The 19,853-nt window shown below is 51.5% G+C and overlaps 1 long non-coding RNA gene across 5 annotated transcripts in view; it reads left to right on the forward strand.

The window, feature by feature from the left end:
• Positions 1-19,853, forward strand: part of LOC144322722 (uncharacterized) — a 106,352-nt gene that overhangs the window by 14,972 nt on the left and 71,527 nt on the right. Inside the window, exon 4 of one of the 5 annotated variants that reach the window (XR_013388357.1) lies at positions 22-2,505. The exons of the other annotated variants lie outside the window; for them this stretch is intronic. This is a non-coding gene — a long non-coding RNA (uncharacterized LOC144322722). Of the gene's footprint in view, positions 1-21; positions 2,506-19,853 lie in introns of those variants that run through there. 5 annotated transcript variants of the gene reach the window in all.

Below are 19,853 nucleotides of genomic sequence, written 5' to 3' on the forward strand. Positions count from 1 at the left end.
TTTTCCCTCCTCTGACCTCAGATCCCCACCGCTACGGCCGACGTCTGTGCTGGAAGACGTGGCTTCTAGTCCCGGCTTAGCTGCGTGTCCTGCTTCCTCATCTGGCAAAAGAGGGTCGGTTTTTCTCAAGTGCCTGGGACGAGTCGCTGCTCTGCGGACCCCGGAGTGTCTTCCTCCCGGGCCTGCGTCCTCATCAGTCCTGGAGGCACCGGGATTGGGCCTGCGGTGGCTTTTCCAGTTGACCCCGCGGGAGTCCGCGGGCTGGGTCCCGAAGCTTCGGGGTCTTTTCCTGTCCGACCTCGATGCCCTTGTCCGCTCGTCCTCCCAGAGAAGGGGAAAGGCCCCGTTGCCCATTGGAGGCGAGGATGCGTGTCGGAAAAAAGCAAAACAAAACCCCACCACTTTCTAGCCTGGGGCCCCTGCGGAGGGAAATTAGGGATGCCCCGAAATTGAGACTGTGGCAGAGAACCGAGACCCGGTTGCTCACAATAGGGTTATGTGACGGGTGCTCAGTCATACCAGGACCCAGAAGACGCGCAGAGCCCTGCCCTGCGGGCTGTTTGAAGGTCATGCCGGCTTCACCCTGCTGGGAAACAAACTCGGTGTCTCTGTTTGCGGCTTCCCTGGGCCAGGGGGGCGGCTCCCCGGGGCTCTGGGTGCCCCCCGTTCCCACCGCTGCCTGCCTGGCTGTCTCCACCACCCACCGTCTGAGCCCCACTCCGGGGCCCCTCCAGGCGGGAGGCCCTGTACACTTAATTTTTTGTGCACTTGCTTCTTTTTTTGTGTGTTTTCCTCAAAATGGATCTTAATGGGCCAGCCTGGCACAGGAAATGCGGTGGTAGCCCGAGGCCGTGCCAGTCGAGTTGAATCTGGGCCAGAAGGGGCGGGTGACTCATCCTGGGCGAGAAGCTGCGGTCTTTCTGTTTTGTTGCAACCCGTTGGGGGAGTGAAAGCAGAATGACCCCTGTCACTGCCCTGGGGTCACAGGGCCACTCAGGAGGGCGAAGGGAAGTGACTTCAGTGGAGCACCTGCTAGGAGGCACTTTATCCAAATCATACCATTTCACCCTCGCATCCCACAGCTCAGGGAGGGAGGTGTTATTACCCCCACCCCCTTCTGCAAAGACGATTCCGGGAGGGAAAGAACCGGGAGGGACAGGAAGGGGTCGGGCTCCCGGGTCACTGTCCTGAGGCCAGGGGACCGAGTAGCCCCTTGGGATCTCCTTTCTCGCCTCTCTGCCTTCAAAAGTGCCCGGCTCTGCTCTGCCTTTGGGGAAAAACCCCTTCCTCGCCGGGCCTCAGTTTCTGCTTCTGCAAGATAAAGTCTTCAGCATTCGGGCTCTTTGAGCTGGAGAGTCCTAAGGCGCACAGCCCTAGTGCTTCCATCCCCTCCCCAGCTCCCGAGCAGCCTCAATTTCCTGGAGCGGTGGCATCCAGTGTGAGGGGTGATGCCACCGACACCTATGGGAGGTACAGCCTTGACGCTGTGGGGCCGATGCTGTGTGACGCTGCCCTGGCCCGAAAAGATGACTGGGTGTCTTCAGTGGAAAGCGAGGTATCTCTGTGAGGCCTCTGGGACTTTCACTGCCTTTGAACTGTTTGAAAACCCTGCAAGTTGTAGGTACAAGGGCGATACGGAAGGTTCTTGTCCAGGGATATACAAATGATCCCCCCACCCCCACCCCCACCCCACCGGCTGCCCTCGCCCCGTGGAAATACAGTTGGTTCACCACACCCCCTGTGGAATAAGCCAGTTGTGTGTCTTTTTGTGATTTCCTGCAGCATTTCTCCTTGTGTGTGTACATGTGATTCTATGAACCAGCTGGTTCCATCACAAACTAATGAGCTAAACAGGATTTTTGCTACCTGTTGATGTCATATTTCTTTTTTTTCCCAATTATTTAATTTATTTATTCATGAGAGACGCAGAGAGAGGCAGAGACAGAGACACAGGCAGAGGGAGAAGCAGGCTCCATGCGGGGAGCCCGACGTGGGACTCGATCCCAGGACCCTGGGATCACGACCTGAGCCCAAGGCAGATGCTCAACCACTGAGCCACCCAGGGGCCCCAGAGTTCATATTTCTATGAGAGTCATGATGATACCTCTTTACAAGGGGACTGTCCTGAAACAATCCAGAGCTAACTACCACACGGATCTCTTTGTGGGGATCTGTTCTTGCTAGCTCCCCACTTCGAAGCTATCCTGGGAGCCTTGCTAATCCCCTACTTGCTCTGTGTTCGGATCCGACCTATTGCGATTGGGGGGGGGGCGGCTACTGTAAGTCCCTCCCACGGGGCAGTGATAAGGATTCAGGTAGGTCGCACCTGTTGATGGATACTGATCCTACCGTCATTCTAGGTACGTCCTTGATGTGGTCCCTCCAAGGGCTTGGTTTATGAGAATTGGACCTCTCCAGCTCCTGGCCACCCCATGTCCCCTATCTGGCCCTTAGTAAGGTGGGTGGATGAAATGCTCTACAACTTCAAGATGGAATCTAAAAATAAATAAATAAATAAATAAATAAATAAATAAATAAATAAATAAAATAAAGATGGAATCTGAGCCTGGAGAGCAAACCGGACCAGGCTGTCAGGTGCTCCTGTGTGTCTCAGGCTAGGTGCTGGGACTTCCAGGAATGTTCTTCGGTGGAATTCCTCACTAGCACTTTCCTGCGTATGAACTGTATTTCCAGCTACTCTAGGTTGGGCCCTACGAGTTATTGCTTTGAGCTAGGCGTGAAGAGCTTGGTTGTCTTCCACTTTACACACGAGGCATACGAGCTTCAGAGAGAGGAAGTGACTTGCCCCAGGTGAGTGTAGCCAGGGAAGGAGCCAAGCCAGCACCCAGCGGCCTTCCTGGACCTCTGCCTCTACACTGCGTTTCTTTTCTTTTCTTTTCTTTTCTTTTCTTTTCTTTTCTTTTCTTTTCTTTTCTTTTCTTTTCTTTTCTTTTCTTTTCTTTTCTCTTCTTTTCTTTCTTTTCTTTTCTTTTCTTTTCTTTTTTTCTTTTCTTTTTTTTCTTTCTTTTCTTTTCTTTTTTCTTTTTTTTCTTTCTTTTCTTTTCTTTTCTTTTCTTTTCTTTTCTTTTCTTTTCTTTTTTCTTTTCTTTTCTTCTTTTCCTTCCTTTCCTTTCCTTTCCTTTCCTTTCCTTTCCTTTCCTTTCCTTTCCTTTCCTTTCCTTTCCTTTCCTTTCTTTTCTTTTATTTTCTTTTTTTTTTTATTCATGAGAGACACAGAGAGGGCCAGAGACAGGCAGAGGGAGAAGCAGGCTCCATGCAGGGAGCCCGATGTGGGACTCGATCCCAGGACTCTGGGATCACGCCTTGAGCCAAAGGCAGATGCTCAACCGCTGAGCCCTGCAGGCATCCCTATACTGCATTTTGATCCCCGGCTGCCAGCTTTCCCCAACCTTGGCTGTTTAGGCCTTCGTGGTCTTGGTGGAATAGAGATCCCGAGGGAAGGAGGGGAGGGCTCCATTCCATCCTTCCCTTCTGTTTGGGTCATTCTCCTACCCTGATACCAGCTGGTGTCCTTTGAGATGCAAATAAAAATCGAGTTGATTGCTTGCACATGATCCCCTCGGCAGTGGGAGCTCTGGGGCTCCCTGGGACTGTCAGGATGCATTTAGCAGCAGGTACCAGAAAACTCCATTTATAGTGACCTAAAAAATCAGGGATTTATTTTTCCTACATAACGAGTGTGGGGTTAAGTGGCTCCTAATTGGGGTCAGAGATTTTAGCCTCGCTGTCTAACAAGGTAGCCCCTAGCTGCCGGCAGCCTGAAATTTAGGTCAATCAAAAGTCACTAAAAATAAAAACGGAAAAGGATTTGGTTCGTCAGTCACGCTGGCAGCGTGTCAGGAGGGTGGTGGCTGCTGCGCAAGTCGCGCGGGCACAGGCCCGTTTCACCCCGCAGAGTCCTGCCGGCCGCCCCATGGCCCCCGCCCCAGGGCTCTGCCGGACTGGGTCAGAGACGGAAGAAAAACCGATCGTGGTGCTGCTGGCCGGGCCGCTCCTTCTGATCAGGAAAGACCTGCTCTCCCGGGGCCCTGCAAGGCCTCTTCTGCGCTAGCCTACCGACCGGGACTATACCTCGTGGCCAGTCCTTGTGGCCCTTTCTGGCTGCGGGGGGAAGCAGGACGTTGAAGATGTTGAATAGGGTCGGGCACTTGGTCGTCCCCACAGGCCGGGGGTTCTGACAGCAGCAGGAGCCGGGAAGGATGCGGAGCACACGATTCTGCGGTGGGGACAGGCTTGTACTGTCCTGGCCACGTCTCCTGAGATTCGCTCTGCTGGGTTTTTTCCCTCCGTCCTCGGACTGCCTCTGTGGGGGAAGCCGACCTAGGCCACCCGCTGTCCCTGGCCCCTCTTCAATCTGCTCAAAAGACGACCACAGAGATGCCCGTGCGAGGAGGGCTTTGGTCCGCAGCACACTCTAGGAGGGGGTCCAGGGACGTGAAGGGCGCAGTAGGTCCTATGAATGCAAACCCCTTAATGCTGACGTCCGACATTCCTCGTCTTGGCACTCCGTCTGCGCCGCATCCTCATGTCCCTCTGCCACCCTGTTTCTCCTCTAACTCCCTCTCTGTTCCCAATCTTGGAAACTCCACCCTCGATCCCCCAATTCTCCTTCTTTTATTAAGTAAAGCAATTTAGGTCTGGGGGGGGGGTGTCCCTTTGCACAAAGCAGAGCAATGGCAGTCTTCCTCAATACCCCTTACACCACCTTTTCACTACTGCAAGAGAACCAAGACGGGCCTCAAAATGTATGTCTGTCCTTTCTCTCTTCTTCCCAGCTCTGCCAGAGAAGAGGGCACTGCACAGATGTATCTTTCCTCTGATAGGAATGTTTTTTTTTTTTAAGGTTTTATTTATTTGCAAACAAGCGAGAGAGAGAGAGAGAGAGAGAGAGAGAGAGAGAACCAGCAGGGGTAGGGGCAGAGGAAGAAGCAGGCTCCCCACTGAGCAGGGAGCCGGATGCAAGGCTCCATCCCAGGACCTGGTCCGAAGGCAGACACTGAACCAACTGAGCCTCGCAGGCGCCCCTGATGGGAATGTTTTTACTCGCCTTTGGGAGGCAGAAACAACCACAGCTAGTTTAGATTCTAAATAACATTTTTTTCTCCTATTGCATTCATGTACCACATTTGTACTATTAAATATCAAAAATGCAATTAATCAAGTATTTGGGTTAAAAACTAGAGATTAAACAGATTTTTGAAGAAATTGAATAAAATAGAGTATTCTTAATTCTAGAGGCAGGGCGGCCCCGGAGTCAGATCTGAGTATGAGTGACAGTCCTTATCACTGAGTGACCCTGGGCAAATGCACTACACACTCTTTGGACCTCACTTTTTCTATCTGTGCAATGGGAGGGTTGGCTGAATCAGAGATCGCAGACCATGGCCTCAGGGCCTAATCCTGCCCCTGGCTTGCTTGCGCGTAGCTCTCAGAGAGAAAGATTTTTATGATCTTAGTGGGCTTTAAGAAAATAAAGCAAAGAAGAATGAGCTACAGAGCCTGGATGTGATCCACCAAACCTGACATACTTAATCTTTGGCCCTTTACAGAAAGAGTTTGCCCATCCCTGGATTAGTCTCTGGGATTTTTTTCCCCTACTCTTAGAAGTCTGGGGTACTGGTAGTGTCAATATACAGGGCCTGATGGGGCTCAAACAATGCCAGTGGTTTCCCCCATTTCTGGGATCTCTCTATTCCGGAATCAAGGGGAACCGGTAGGGGACCTGACTAATCAGAGCCTGGGGCTGGAAGCTACAGAAGGCGACTGACTTTACCGTAAACCTGCTGACGAGTCTGGGGAGAGAGCTTTCCCTCAGCAGGTGAGCAGCGGGCAGATACGTCAGATCCTGGAAACTGTGGGGCGGAACCTTCTGGCTTTCCAGTCACAGCCAGGCCTGCCCACCTGGAGCAGGTGTCAGAAGCTCCGATTGCGGTCAGCTGGGCCACTCTGTGTGTGGGGGGAGGCTGAGCCGGGGAGACTGAGTCACATTCACTCTCCAGTAGGAGAGGAGGGCACTTTGTGGAGGTCACCCTTGGCCGCCTGCTTGGAGGCCCGTGGAGACAGCCCTTTCGGGACACAAGTGTTCATTCCTGTTCATCTGCAGTACGACCTTGGGCAAGTCACTTCACTCCTCCGAGACTCCATTCGGCCCACACTAAGATGGTGCTAATGAGTCCTAATTTGTTGACCTTCTTGGGTTGTTGAGAGGCCAAAAGGAATGCAGAGTGTCCTGCTCCCAGCCACTTTTCAAGACCTACAAAAGGCAGCTCCTTCTGGAGCTGATGCTGTTAAGTGGATCTGGATTTCTTCATCCCATTGCTGGGAATGGCCAAGGGTGCTTTAGAGTGGCCTCGTAGGTGTTGTCTCATACCTCTTATTTTGGCTTCCGACAAATCATGTGGATGATTGTTCTTATTAAAGCTTTTGTGTTTATAGTGTTTGGTAACTGGAGAGAAAAAAGACCAACGTTCTTGGAAAATAAACACGAAAAAAACCCCCCAACCAAACAAACAAAAAACCTCCGCCGAGAGAGCATGATGGCAACACAAAACCAGTTCAAATGAAATTCTGATGCTCTACTTCAAGTGAAGTTTTTACGCCCTTAGAAGGTTTTTAAAATTCTTTGATTTCCTCTGAGCTTCCTCATTACTAATTCTCATCTTTTTCTGCCCACATGTTGGGTAATTGTGGGATGAAAGCATTTTAGCATTACAGATGCAGTCCAGTCACATCTGAATAATAATCATCCTTGGATGGAGTCATGCCACAGAGGCTTCTAACCATTTTTATTTCCGTTGCTTAGATTTTGCAGAAGCCTTCTGAGATCCGGGGAGCATTATGTCTACTGTCTACAGGAGGGAAACGGAGGCTCAGGGAGGCTCAGTGACTTGCTCAGGATCACACCACTACTACACAGCACTAAGTACTAAGACTCACCACACCTGGCCACCTTCCCCGGGGGAATTCACGGGGCTGGTATTCCCAGCAGCAACCACCACAAACGCCGGCCGACCATGCTTTGATGACTTCTCCTCTTTTAAGCTTCACAACTCTGCAAAATAGGTCTTTGTTGTTTTTGCAGTTTTACAGGAAAGGAAACGAAGACTTAGAGATGTGGGCACTTGGCCAAGTTTATCCAGCCAATTCGAGGCAGAGGCAGGATTTGAACTCAGCGCTGCCCGACTCCAGAACCCATGCTGTTGCCCACTATCTTCTACGCCGTCACTGGCACAGGCCGGGGAAGGTTGAGATGAGAAGGAAGAGAAGGCCTAGGGTGTCTTGGTTCCACGACCCACTGAGATTTTGTCTGGTCCATCGGAGAGCCGGGAGTGAGTCTGCCAAGCGACCTTAATGCAGGTTGGTCCAGACTCCAGAAGGTCGTTATCACCAGAAGCCCCATATGGATGAAGGCAGCCAAAGGGGGGGGTCTAAAAGCAGCCCCAAGTCTTGCCAGTCTGGGCCGATGACCTCTGTGAGCACCTGATGGGGGTCTTTAGCTCAGGACTCAGGAGTTAACATTTACTGAGCCTCCTTCTACACCTTCAGCTCACGCCAGATGCATATTTATGGTCTCCATTTCAGAGGAGAGGAACTGGAAAGCTTCGAGACCATGCCTTGAGGCCTCTCAGTCTCAGCAGGGACTTATAGGACCCCCCCCTTTCTGTCCAGGCCAGGACCCCTGCTTTTCCAAGGGCTGTGCCCACCGCATCTCTCATCTGATTCTCCCCAGGCCCAGCCCAGGCCCCCGTACGCGAGAGTGCTCCGTCCCCAGAGACCCAGACGCTGCTCCTGTGCACGTGCCCGGGGGGGTGGCTGGCTCCTGTCCTGGGACCTGGGACCTGGGCTGGCCGTCCGTCCCCTCCAGGACCGGTGGCCGTGGTAGCGGACGCCTCGATGCACGGCCCTTCACCCTCCCAGGCATCCTCCCTCTGAACCGAAGGCTCAGACGCTTCTCGGCTGCTTCCCCTCCCGGGGAGGGGGGGTCCCCGGGTCCTGTCCTGAGCTCGGCGGGCAATCCGTGCCTTCCCTCCGTGCCTTCCCTCGTCGGGACCTCAGCTTTTCCATCCGCATTAAATGAAGGCGACCCTCCGAGGTTTCTAGGGGATGAAGCGGAGGCTTCCGGCTTCTTCTGTCCTTTCAGTTTTGATCAACGTCGACAAGCAACTCCCTCAACCCCCTTTTGGCTGTTGTTGGGGGGTGGGAGGGCATTGTTTTCTTCTTACAGTGTGACCTGCGCCCACACATAATTGACCCTCCTCCTCTACCCCACCCCCCAAACTGGGGGCGCGGATTGTAGCTTTGAGGCCTCGGATGCTAAGCAGCCAAGCCTCCCCGGCCCCGGGCACAGGCTGTGCTTCTCACAGCACCTGGGAATAGAGACACACACATTTCCCACCCGGGGGACTGTACCTATTTCTGGGGGACTGTACCTATTTCTGTCACCAGCCTTGTCCTCTCGCTCTACCAAGTGCTCAATTTGTGAACAATTTCGAGAGCTTGTTGCAGGGAAAAGCCCATTTTCCGCCTGGCAGCAGAGCTCTGGGTTTGAATCAGCTTTGGAAACTTATACAGCCCAGGGGTTACAGACCGCTCCCTCTGCTTTGCCAAATGCTCTGTCTTTTCCCTAAAGGGTGTCACTTCGAAAGCTCCCTTTGGCAGCCACTACCCCACCGGTCACCTCTGTACTAACTGGAAGCACAAGTCTACGATGCTAAATGGGACATCAGACTTGGAGCGGTGTCTTACCAGGCTGCAAGGACAGCTGCAGCGGGAGGGCTGCGCGGTTCCATATTCTTGGCCACCTGGTCCTTTACGCTGTGCAGCATCTCCCGGGCCGGGCTGGGGACGGTGTCCTCACTTCCTTGGAAGCAGCAAACATCAGCTGCTCCTTCCCTATGACCAATTGGGTTCTGGAGGTTTGCAGAGAAGCCTGAGGTCTATGTTTTGTCCTCGGGTGTTGTCTGTTTGAGACAAGTAGATTTGATGGAGAGCAGTGCAGGGTTCACACCAAGCATGGTGGCCGCACCGAAATTACTAATTTGCGCCTGCCCTGCTCACGCAGCCTGGGGCTGCAGGCTCTTCTGGGTGTGTGCTAACCACCTAAGGCTTTGCACACCCAAAATAAATTTGGCTATTTGATCTTCGGGGGCTACAGGTAGCCTATAAGAATCCCACTTTCATTGTGTCCCCGCTTTGCTCAAGGATATTCAGTGCCTTCCTGGCATTGTTGTCCTGTGTCCGTGTAACACAATTTACTCCCCGACTCGGTGGGCCGGGGATCTGGGGGTGCTTCTAGCTGGGCGGTTGGCCTCAAGGGCGTGCGCCTGCACCCCTGAGCGGGGGAGACAGATGTGTTCACAAATATGACACCTGCGATTTGTCTCTTCAGCTTCAGGCATAAACATGGTCACAGGAAGTTATTAGGAAATACATCTCAAAGACAGAAAGGCCTAAAGAGTTGTGTGAGATGAGTGTGCCTGACCTATCCTAAGAAACAAAACATTTCCAATGCTGTGAAACCCCTGGGTATCTCTTCCCTATTACGTCTTCCCCACCTCCTCTTCACCCAACAAGAAACCAGTTCCTAGAATAAGGCCTTTGTCAGCCCCAGTCATTTCTGCCTCAGCACATCTGCCTCTGCACAGCATCGCTCGCCAGCGTTTGAAGTATATAAAAGTATGTCACGTGGTGTGTGTTTTTCTGCAATCTTTGTTTTCACCTAACATGATAGTTTTCGGAGGGATACCTTTGTTCACCCTTTTTCTGCGGCTGCGTAGTATTTCCCCATGTGGACACACTGTAATTATTCATTCTTTCCTTGATGGACACTTGGGTTGCTTATAATTTCTTTTGAATTGATTGCATGAGCTCTCCTTGCCCCAATTAGCAGGAAGTTTCCTATCTCCCCCTTGAGGCTCTGTGCTACACCCCCTCCCCTGCCAAATGGCTAGGAATCTTAGTGACTGTCTGAGGTGTAAGGGGTGAGTTCTCTGCTCAAGAGCCGAAAGAGTCCATGCTTCTGTGATACTCACATGATGTCACTGTTGAAAACTTGTTCCATGTGGTTCTTTGTGTCCTCATTCCCTGATAGGGTGGCACCCTAGAAGCCCAGCTGAGCTGGTGAGTATACACTGAGGAGCCATAACCTGATGTGTGAGCCTGGGCCACTGCCGATCCCCTGCAGGGGCCCCAGTCGTGTGCAAAACTGTCCCTGCAGCAGGGGAGAGGGACAGAGGGCTATGATCATCTCCAAAGAAGGCCAACTGAACCAGCTAAATCTAGTAAGAGGATTTAGCAGGATCACCAGACACAAAATCAACTACTAAAAATCAAGAGTGTATCAAGTATCTCCATACCAGCAAATACCAGCCATAAAATATAATGGAAAGGCTCATTCAGAGGCGCTATCAAAATGCCTAGGGATTCATTTATCAGGGAATAAACAAGTCCTCCATGGAAGAAAACTTTGAATTGAATTAAAAGACATAAAAGGAAGATTTGAATAAATGGAGAGCTCTCCCGTATTCATGATAAAATAACATAACACTGTACAGATGTCAGTCCTTTTAGAAGTGATGCATCTTCTGATGCAATTGCAGTCAGAATTCCAGGCAGATATGTTGAGAAACTTGTCACACTTGTCCTGAAATGAATCAAATAAACGTCTGCAAGTAGCTGACTCAACTTTTAAAAAGAGGAGGGACTTGCCTCCTAGATATTAAAATATATTAAAAAGTCATAGTCATGGAAGGATTACCTGATTCTGATGGAAAGACAGGGAAACAGAGCAATGGATAGAGGACAGAGAGTTCAGAGACAGTCCACACCTATAAGGTAGCTTGTCACGTGTCAAACATAGCACCACAGATCAACGGGAAAGGTTTCAATGACTCTAGATGGCTTTGGAAAACTGGCTGACTGCATATATCAAGATAAAACTGGATCATTGCTTTGCCTGGAAAATAAAAGTTGACTCCAAATAAATTAAAGCCTTAAATGTCAAAAGTTAAACAGTAGAGCTGATTGGATAAATGTAGGGATAGATTTTTATAACCCAAGTGATGAAGTCTTTTCAAACAAAACTTACAAAACACAAAGTGCGATATGAATTTTATAATTCATAATTTTATAATTTTAAATCAAAACTATAGGTTTCTAATCAATGAGGTTAGAATCCAGTGGAGAGACAACTTACAGACCAGTGGTTCTCAACACGAGGGTGATTTTGTTCCCTATACCCCAGGACATTTGGCAATATCTAGAGAGATTTGGGTTGTCACAGCTGGGTGGGAGGTGCTACTGGCATTTAATGGGTGGAGGTCACGGGTGTTGGTAAACATCCTTCAACACAGAGGACAAACCCCCGACGAAGAAGTATCTGGCCCAAATGTCAAGAGTGCTGAGATTGTGAAATCCTCCCGTAGATAAATATCACAAACAGATGTGGCGTCTAAAACCTACATGTGGCTAAAACCCAGAATATTCAGGAAGTCCATATGTTGTTAGGGAAAAGATAAGGAACCCAACAGGACACCAATGAGCAAGCAATTCACAGAGAAGAAAAACTTAATGGCTCATAGGTATGTGAAGAGGCCTCCGAGTCCCCGAGGATTAGATACACATCAACACAACAGTGAACTGTCACTTGTCACTGTCACTTCACACTCCCTGGACTGGCGAACTTAGACAGATGGATAAAGTCAAGTGTTCCCCGGGATGTGGGGAACCTGGGACTCAAGCACACCATTGGTGGAGGGTAGACTGACGCGGCGACCCGGAGAGCCACCAAGCAGAATGTAGGCCAGGGAATGCAACCACACGCACTGGTGGGCGCTCAGGTGCTCCGCACAGATCCTGAGGGGGACAAGTTCAAACACGTTCCCTGCAGCATCGCCTTTGGCAGCAGGATGACTGCGGCTCTTTGGGGTAAACCACTGGGGGGAACGGAGAAGTAAACTACGGTGCAGGCGCATGAGAAATACTCCGTGGCGGCCAGAGTGCACAAGTTAGTTCTACGTACACCAACGTGGATAGGATTTAAACAATTTTAAGAATTACTTGGAAAAAAAAATCAAAGTAACTGAGAACATAGTTAGCTTTGAACTATCTTTGCAAAGGCTGTTTAGGCAAATTTAAGACCTACGGGTGCACAGATTTTTACCGGGACATGCACACTGTGCTTTAAATGCACCTGAATCCATTCTATGTCTTGCTTTGCTCACTCAGCACTACGGCATAGAGGTTGATGCTTATTCCGAGCTGCTCGTGTGCCAGGCATCGTTCTTTTTATTCTCCTCCTCCTCGTGCCACTGTAGGTAATTATTGTAAACAGTTTGGTCTATATCAAGTGGGCGCAGTTATAAAAAGTAGTAAAATCAAAGCAGGAGAGAGGCATTGTATTCATTAGACTTCTTAGGCTGTTGTAACAAAATACCACAGACTGGGGGTGCTAAACCATAGAAATTTATTTTCTCATACTTCTGGAGGCTGGAAGTCCAAGATTAAGGTGTTGGCAGGTCTGCTTTCTCCTGAGACCTCCTCCATGGCTTGCAGATGGCTGCCTGCTCGCTCCATCCTCACGTGGCTTTTGTCTGTGTGCGTGCCTCCCTAGTGTCCCTTCCTCTTCCTACAAGGACACCAGTCCTATTGGATTAGGGCCCTGCTTTGTGACCTCACTTAACATTCATTACCTTCTTAAAGATCCTATTTCCAGGGGCACCTGGGTGCCTCAGCAGTTCAGTGTCTACCTTTGGTTCAGGGCATGACCCCGGTGTCCCGGGATCGAGTCCCGCTTTGGGCTCCCCTCGGGGAGCCTGCTTCTCCCTCTGCCTGTGTCTCTGCCTCTCTCTCTCTCTGTGTCTCTCGTGAATAAATAAATAAAATCTTAAAAAAAAAAAGATCCTATTTCCAAATGTAGTAAATACTGGTGGTTAGGGCTTCAATATATGAGTTTGCAGGGGCAATAGTTCAGAAGCTAACAGGCCTGTGGATTTGGAAGGGGGCTTGCACATTCTGTTTCCTGATCCCAGTGCTGGTCACCTAGATGTGTTTAGTTGATGCAAATTCATTGACTGTACACTTATGATTTGTATCCTTGCCTGTAGGTACATGACCCTTCAAAGAAATTTTTTTTTTAAAGGTGGACTTTCAGTAACTGCTTTTGCCATATTTGCTGATATACTTATATGGATTTTCTGCTTTGCTCTTTTCCTCTGGTATCGTTTGCTAGGGCAGCCGTGTCAAAGTGCCACCCGCTGGGTGACGCGGACTACAGAACTTTATTTTCCCATAATTTTGGAGGTCGGAAGTCCAAGATTTAGGACCCACCCTAATGACCTTAGCTCAGCTCAATCGTCTCTCTAAAGACCCTACCTCTAAATACGGTCACATTCTGAGGTCCTGGGGGTTAGGGCTTCAGCGTGGGAATTTTGGGGGTGGGGGAGACACAGCTCAGCTCATACCAGCCAAGTTCTGCTAATGGATTATCTGGAGGAATATGTTTGTGGTACTTGATCATGAGATATTTTGCACTTTGCTGAATTCGAGCTGCTAGCATCGCATCTAAGAGTTTAGGAAGTCTATGGCCATATGTAAATGTGTCTTACATTTTATTTTACGGTGCCGTCCCTATCAGGTTTAGGCATCGAGGTTATAATAGCTTTATAAAATGGGCCAGGTAATTTTCACTCCTCATTATATTCTGCAAAACAACGGCTGTAATTTCACTTCACATGTACCTTGAAGCCGTGGTGACACCACACAGTAAAAATCTGTGGCCTCAACAAAAAGTAAATCAATGGGGGACACAATGCAGGGAGGCCTTTGTAAAGGGGCTTGAGGAGCAGCCCATGAGTGTGTTGCCCGCATCCAAGGTCCCATTCCCACGTCCTCCAAACATACAAAAAGAAAAAAAAAACACAAAAACAAAACAAGTCGGATCAAGCTGCTCTCCTCGGACTCTTCAGTGGCTCCCCGACGCCCTGGAAAGAGTCTACTCTTCACCACAGAACTCTGTTCTTTGGGTGTTGGCATTGCCAGCCTGCCCCATCTGCCTCTCTGAACCTGGAACAGGCTCAAATGCATGAGCTTTCTCTCACTCCTAGGTGGGAAGGGGTTGGGTGGGTGGGGAAATGCACGTCCCACGCCACCTCTCTCAAAGCACAGAGCCTTTGAGAGGCAACTTCTTCCAGGGGGCTCCGGGGGCCGGCAGAGACAGACCCCCTCGCTCTAAAGGGGGCTCCCAACCTCCAACCTTCGTACGACCTCTCTTCCCTTCTTTCTGGCCTTGCATGGGCCTGTTTGGAAACTCTCCGACTTTGAGACCCAGAGGCATTCACCCCTTAACGACAGCCTGTAGGGGCCCGGGGATCTTGGAGAAGAGGATCCCCTCCTGCAATGTAGCTACACGGAAACAGATTGGGCGGGGGGAAGGGGCTTGTCTAGTGCACCTGCTGGAGACGCAGAGGCGGGTCTGGACACAGGACTCGCTACCAGGTGGAGACTCTCGGCGGCCTGTGTTCTAGGCCCAGTGAGACGCCGGAACCTCCCACCTGGGCGGCCAGCTTCCCTCCTGCTGTGGACTGAATGGTGTGTCCCCCCGGCCCACTGAGATGGTGAAGCCCAAACCCCCAATGTGACTGTATTCGGAGTCAGGGCCACCAGGGAAGTAAGTGATTAGGTTGAGTGAGGTCATAGGGGGACACCTTGGTAAGGGTGGAGCCTTGATCCAATCGGCTCTGCGGCCTTGTGAGAAGAGACACGCGGTGGAGGACACAGCGAGGAGGTGGCTCGTCTTGCCAGCCAGGAGGGGAGCCCTGACTGGAACCCCACATGCTGGTGCCCCAACCTCAGACCACCAGCTTCCGGAGCTGTGAGAAAACCACCGTCAGTCCGTTGGGCCGCCCCGCCAGTGGACCCCGAGCCGAGACCCCTTCCAGCCCCTCCTGGCTGTCTTCTCCTCGCCCCGGGCTGCTGCACCCACCATCGCTTAGGCTCCTTTCCTTCCTAAGACCCAGAATGTTGGTGTTCTCTGAGGTTTCCCCCTTTACTCCCAGTCTTCCCCTCCTTCTCTCCTGTTCCCTCTCTTTCTTCTCTTTTCTGCGCTTGGACTCTCATTTCCGCAATTGTAGCCTCACCGCAGGTGATGTCCCACTTATCATCCCCGCCGCCCCCCCCGCCCCGCCGCCCCGATCCCTACCCAGCACCTCCTGGCACCTCCCGGGCTCTTCTCCTTGGGCCTCCTGTGGTCAGAGACGAGCATCCACGCCCGGACCAGAGAACTCAGGCCCGCTCCCCGCTTCCCTGCTGACACCATTGGGGCAGTGGTGGCAATGGCCTTGGGATACATTTCCCTGTCCCCTTGGCCCTCCACTCCCTGCCTCTGGAGCAGAGATGAGTGGGTGTGAGGTGCAGCCGTCCGGAGTGGTTAGCAAACCTAGGCGACGAGTCAGAATGCACAGCTGCTCTAGCCACAGGATTTGAATAGCCGGCAGGAGTGGCCTCTGTGAGTCATGAGGGACGAAACCATGCGGCCTCCACCTCTTGTGTTTTTTCTTGGAATCGGGTGCGTGGGTGTGAGCACCCTCTCACGAAGACCTCAGAGGCGCTGCGTCCTGAAAGGAGGCGAACAGCTGACCTGTAGAGAGCACTCTGCAGTTGACAAAGTGCTTTCACACACCTTGACTCATTTCCACCTGCGACAACCCCATGGGGCTGGGATTGTTCTTCCCAGTCAAGAGCTGAAGAGACTGAGCCCCTGAGAGGGGCTTGCCCACGGCTGTTACTGGTAGATGGCCAGACTGGTCTTCCTGCTTACGGATGCAGGGAACAGTGTGCCCGGGGCCCCTCGCCCTGTCGGGGTCTTGCCTGGCGTCACCTCCATGCACAAAGGAAGTCGAGGCTTAGCTACATGGGACCGTTTGCTCAGGGTCTTCTGCTGCTGAACGCTGTCATGAGGATCCGAGCCCATGTGGCTCTGAGTCCAAAGTCAATGGATGCACAAATTCACCAGGGGCATAGGCCTCCCGAATCCCGGGTCTTCCATTGACCCAGGAGGACTTCCCAGCGGCCCCTGAGCTGTGGCTTGCCACCCTGTCACAGTGGCTCCCAATCTGGAGGGAGTCATTGTCTCTATCCACCCCCTCATAAGTGCTTACAAGTGCCAGGCACCGCACCAGATGCTGTATCATGTAACTAATGTTCCGGGCTGAGTTGTGTCCCCCCCAAATTCATGTGCCTAAGTCCTCACCCCAGATACCTCAGATTATGGCTATAGGTAAAGGTAGAGTTTAAAAAGAGATAGTTAATTTAAAATGAGGTCATTAGAGTGGGCCCTGATTCCGTACGACCAGTGCCCTTACAGGAAGAGGAAATTAGGACAGAGACACTCATAGGGAAGACCGTGTGAGGACACAGGGAAAGGTGGCCATTGCAAGTTGAGGAGCAGGTTTCTTCCTCAAAAGAAACCAACCCTGCTGACACTTTGATCTTGGCCTCCTGGTCTCCAGAATGGCAGGGAAATAAATGTCTGTGGTTTAAGACCTGTGGAATTTTGCTACGGCAGCCCCAGCAAACTCATACACCTGCTCTCCTTTGGTTCTCAGGTGTTTTGGGGAAGAGAGATTCTTGGTTTTGTTTGTTTGTTTTTGTTTCAGAGGTAGAGTCAGTGATTCATCAGTTGCATAGAACACCCAGTGCTCATTCCTTCAAGTGCCCTCCTTAATGCCCATCACCCAGTTACCCCATTCCCCCACTCACCCCCCCTCCAGGAACCCTTAGTTTGTTTCCTAGAGGTCAGCATCTCTTGGTATTTGTCTTTCTCTGACTGACTTGTTGGCACTTAGCGTTAAGACCCTCCAGTTCCACTCATGTCGTTGCAAAATGGCAAGATTTCATTCTTTTTGATGGCTGAGAGATATTCCAATATCTCACACCTTCTTTATCCATTCATCTGTTGGTGGACATCTGGGCTCTTTCCATATATTGGCTATTGTGGACATTGCCCTATAAACATTGGGGTTCAGGTGCCTCTTCGGATCACTATGGATAAACACCTACTAGTGCAATTGCTGGGTTGTAGCGTAGCTCTATTTTTAACTTTTTGAGGAACGTCCATACTGTTCTCCAGAATGGCTGCACCAATTGGCATTTCCATCAACAGTGCGAGAGAGTTCCCTTTTCTCTGCATCCTCATCAACATCTCTTGTTCCCTGAGTTGGGAAAAGGGTTTCTAATCCCAGGGATGTGCAGAGAAGGCAAGAGTGTGAGGGAAACCGGCCTTATGAGGTTGTCCGGGAGACCTGCTGACAACCAGATGAGGCCCACAAAGCGGCAGGTATCCTGGTGAGATCTCTCCATCTTGGGGCCTGGTGGCCCTCAGCTCTGCAAGTTCAGAAACCCCAGGGTCACCTCACTGAGAATGGAAATCACCCAGCTGCCCTTGACTGACCTCTGCCCCTGTGTCATGCCAGGCTCCTCCTCGGTGCTCTACACAGCAGCCCTGTGGGGCAAGTACCGCCATCTCTTTGCTCTACTGATGGGGACATGGAGGCTCATGGAGTTTCCCTGGTTTGTCCAGGACAACACAGCTTGTAGGGACTAGAGGTAGACTGTGAACCTGGTTTTCCTTGGTTCTGGAACTGAGTCACACCAGCCAACTCAGAAAGAATAGTACACACACACACACATACACACACACACACACACACACCCCTTATGTCAAGGGATGTTTATCATGAGAACGCACCCCCTACATGGCCTGGGCTGTCCGGGGGCCCCAGTTGGTTCTCCGTTGCCATGCTTGTCAGAAATGGTTTGTAATGTTGGAATTGGGCTGAGGAGAGTGAGAAAGGATGTGCTTCTTCATCCCTTGAGTGCTAAGGCAGAGTGGATAGGAGAACACACCCCTGGCGCCAGCCTGCAGGGATTTAAATCTTGGCTTCATCTTCGCCAGGCTTGTGACCTGGGATGAGTTGTGTAAGCAGCTCTGGGGGCTCGGTTTCCTCATCCACATGGGAGGTTGTACTCACAGAGCCCCCTCCTGGGACTGCCCGGAGGACTGGCGGGTCCACGCTCCTAGAGGCCCCACAGGCACCCCTTCCAGGCAGGGTAAGGAGGGAGCACCCTTCCATCGAGGGGCCCCCTGTGCTGAGAGACCTGGAGGTGCAGACACCTTCGGGGCCATCTGGGGTGGCTCCACCAATGCCCCCCCCGCCCGCCTTGTCTATCCTTTCCTGGACCTCTTGCCCGACTGACCCTCCTTTGTTTACTATCTTGCTCCTCACAGAACCCAGTCTGATGCCTGCAGATCATCCTCCCTGGAGCTTGGGAAACCAGGCTCTTCACTCACGCAGTCTCCTGCTCCACATGAGGTCTCATCTCACCTACCCATCTCATTTGCTTCAGGACCTCTGTGCATGGGTTTCCGTTTGCTTGGAAGCTTCTCTTCCTGCCTCTTTGCCTGACCAACTCCTACTCACGCCTCAGGTGTCAGCATAAGTGCCGTGTTCTCTGAGATCCCTGACTTCATCCTAGTCTCTGAGCCCCCACACATCCTACCCTAGAAATGGCCACAGCACCGCAGCTGCTCCTTCCTTGTAGGGGTCTCTCTGCCCCCCAAGAGCCATTAGACATGAGCTCACCAAGGGGCAGGAGTGGGCTCTCTTGCCCACCGTTGGACCCTCAGCAGGTGTCTGACACACACAGCATGTGCCTCACACACTTTTAGGGACTGGATAAGTGTGAAGGTGATGTCACACAAGAGAGCACAAGTGATGGAAGGAACTTGCCCACCCGGCTATCCCTCCTCCATCTTGCAAGAGGTACCCTTGGTTGGGGTTGCCTACTGGGGTGTAGAGAGCAACAGGGTGGAAGTCTCTGGGGTGGGGAAAGGAAAAGGTTCTAGAATTTGAACAAAATGAGAAAGACTGGGGAAGAGGGCCCTGCGAGCTGGCACCATGAGGAAGAGAACTTTGGGGGAGGGAGGAAGCTTGGAGTATTTTTAGGAAGTGTTGTGTTGTGTGTGTGAGCGGTTGTCAGTCTCTGTCCTCGAAGGGCTTTCAGGAAAGCAGTAAAGGATATTCAATGAAGTGTAGTTCCCAGACCAGCATCTCAGGAATGATCAGAAATGCAGATTCTCTGGCTCCTATTGAACTGGAAACCCTGTGGATGAGGTTTGGGAACCTGTTCTGGAACAGACCATCCCGGGATGGGGGGTGTTGGGGTCTCAGGGACCAACTGCTGTAGAAACTTACGTATCTCCCATTGCTCTGTAGGGCCGCCCTTGTGCTTGGTCTTGGGGAAGGCTGTCCGGGAGGAGCTAGGTGGCAGGGTGAAGCAGCGAGGCCAAGTTCTAGACCTTCAAGGTCTCTACACACATTTGCTTTACCCTCTAGATCCTGACAGTGATCTCTGATGGAGAAACTGAGGCGCCGGGATGTAAGGAGCCTGCTGAGGGAGGTCACAGGAGTGAATGAGTCAGACTTTAGGTCTGGAGCTGACTTGTAGCATCACTTTGTGCTTTCCTAAAGCATCTTGTCACTGAGTCCAGCTTCATTATCTGTGAAATGGGTTAAGATGTAGAAGGAAAGTGCAAAGAGCCTCGCATGGAAGATGCTATAGCCCTTGAAGTGCGTGTTCCGTTGCTTACTAGGGATGTGGCTTCACTGATATGACACTTCTAGTAGTTTGGGGATGGCTGTCACCAGAGGGTACTGTGCAGAACTGGGAGCCTGTCAGTGTTGCTGTAGAATCTCTGCTGGAGAGAGCACGGGGGAGCGAGGGAGCGAGGGAGCGAGGGAGGAAGACTTGGTCTGCACCTGATTTCACTGCATCTA

Source organism: Canis aureus, chromosome 10 (assembly GCF_053574225.1).
Source record: "Canis aureus isolate CA01 chromosome 10, VMU_Caureus_v.1.0, whole genome shotgun sequence".
Classification (NCBI taxonomy): domain Eukaryota; kingdom Metazoa; phylum Chordata; class Mammalia; order Carnivora; family Canidae; genus Canis; species Canis aureus.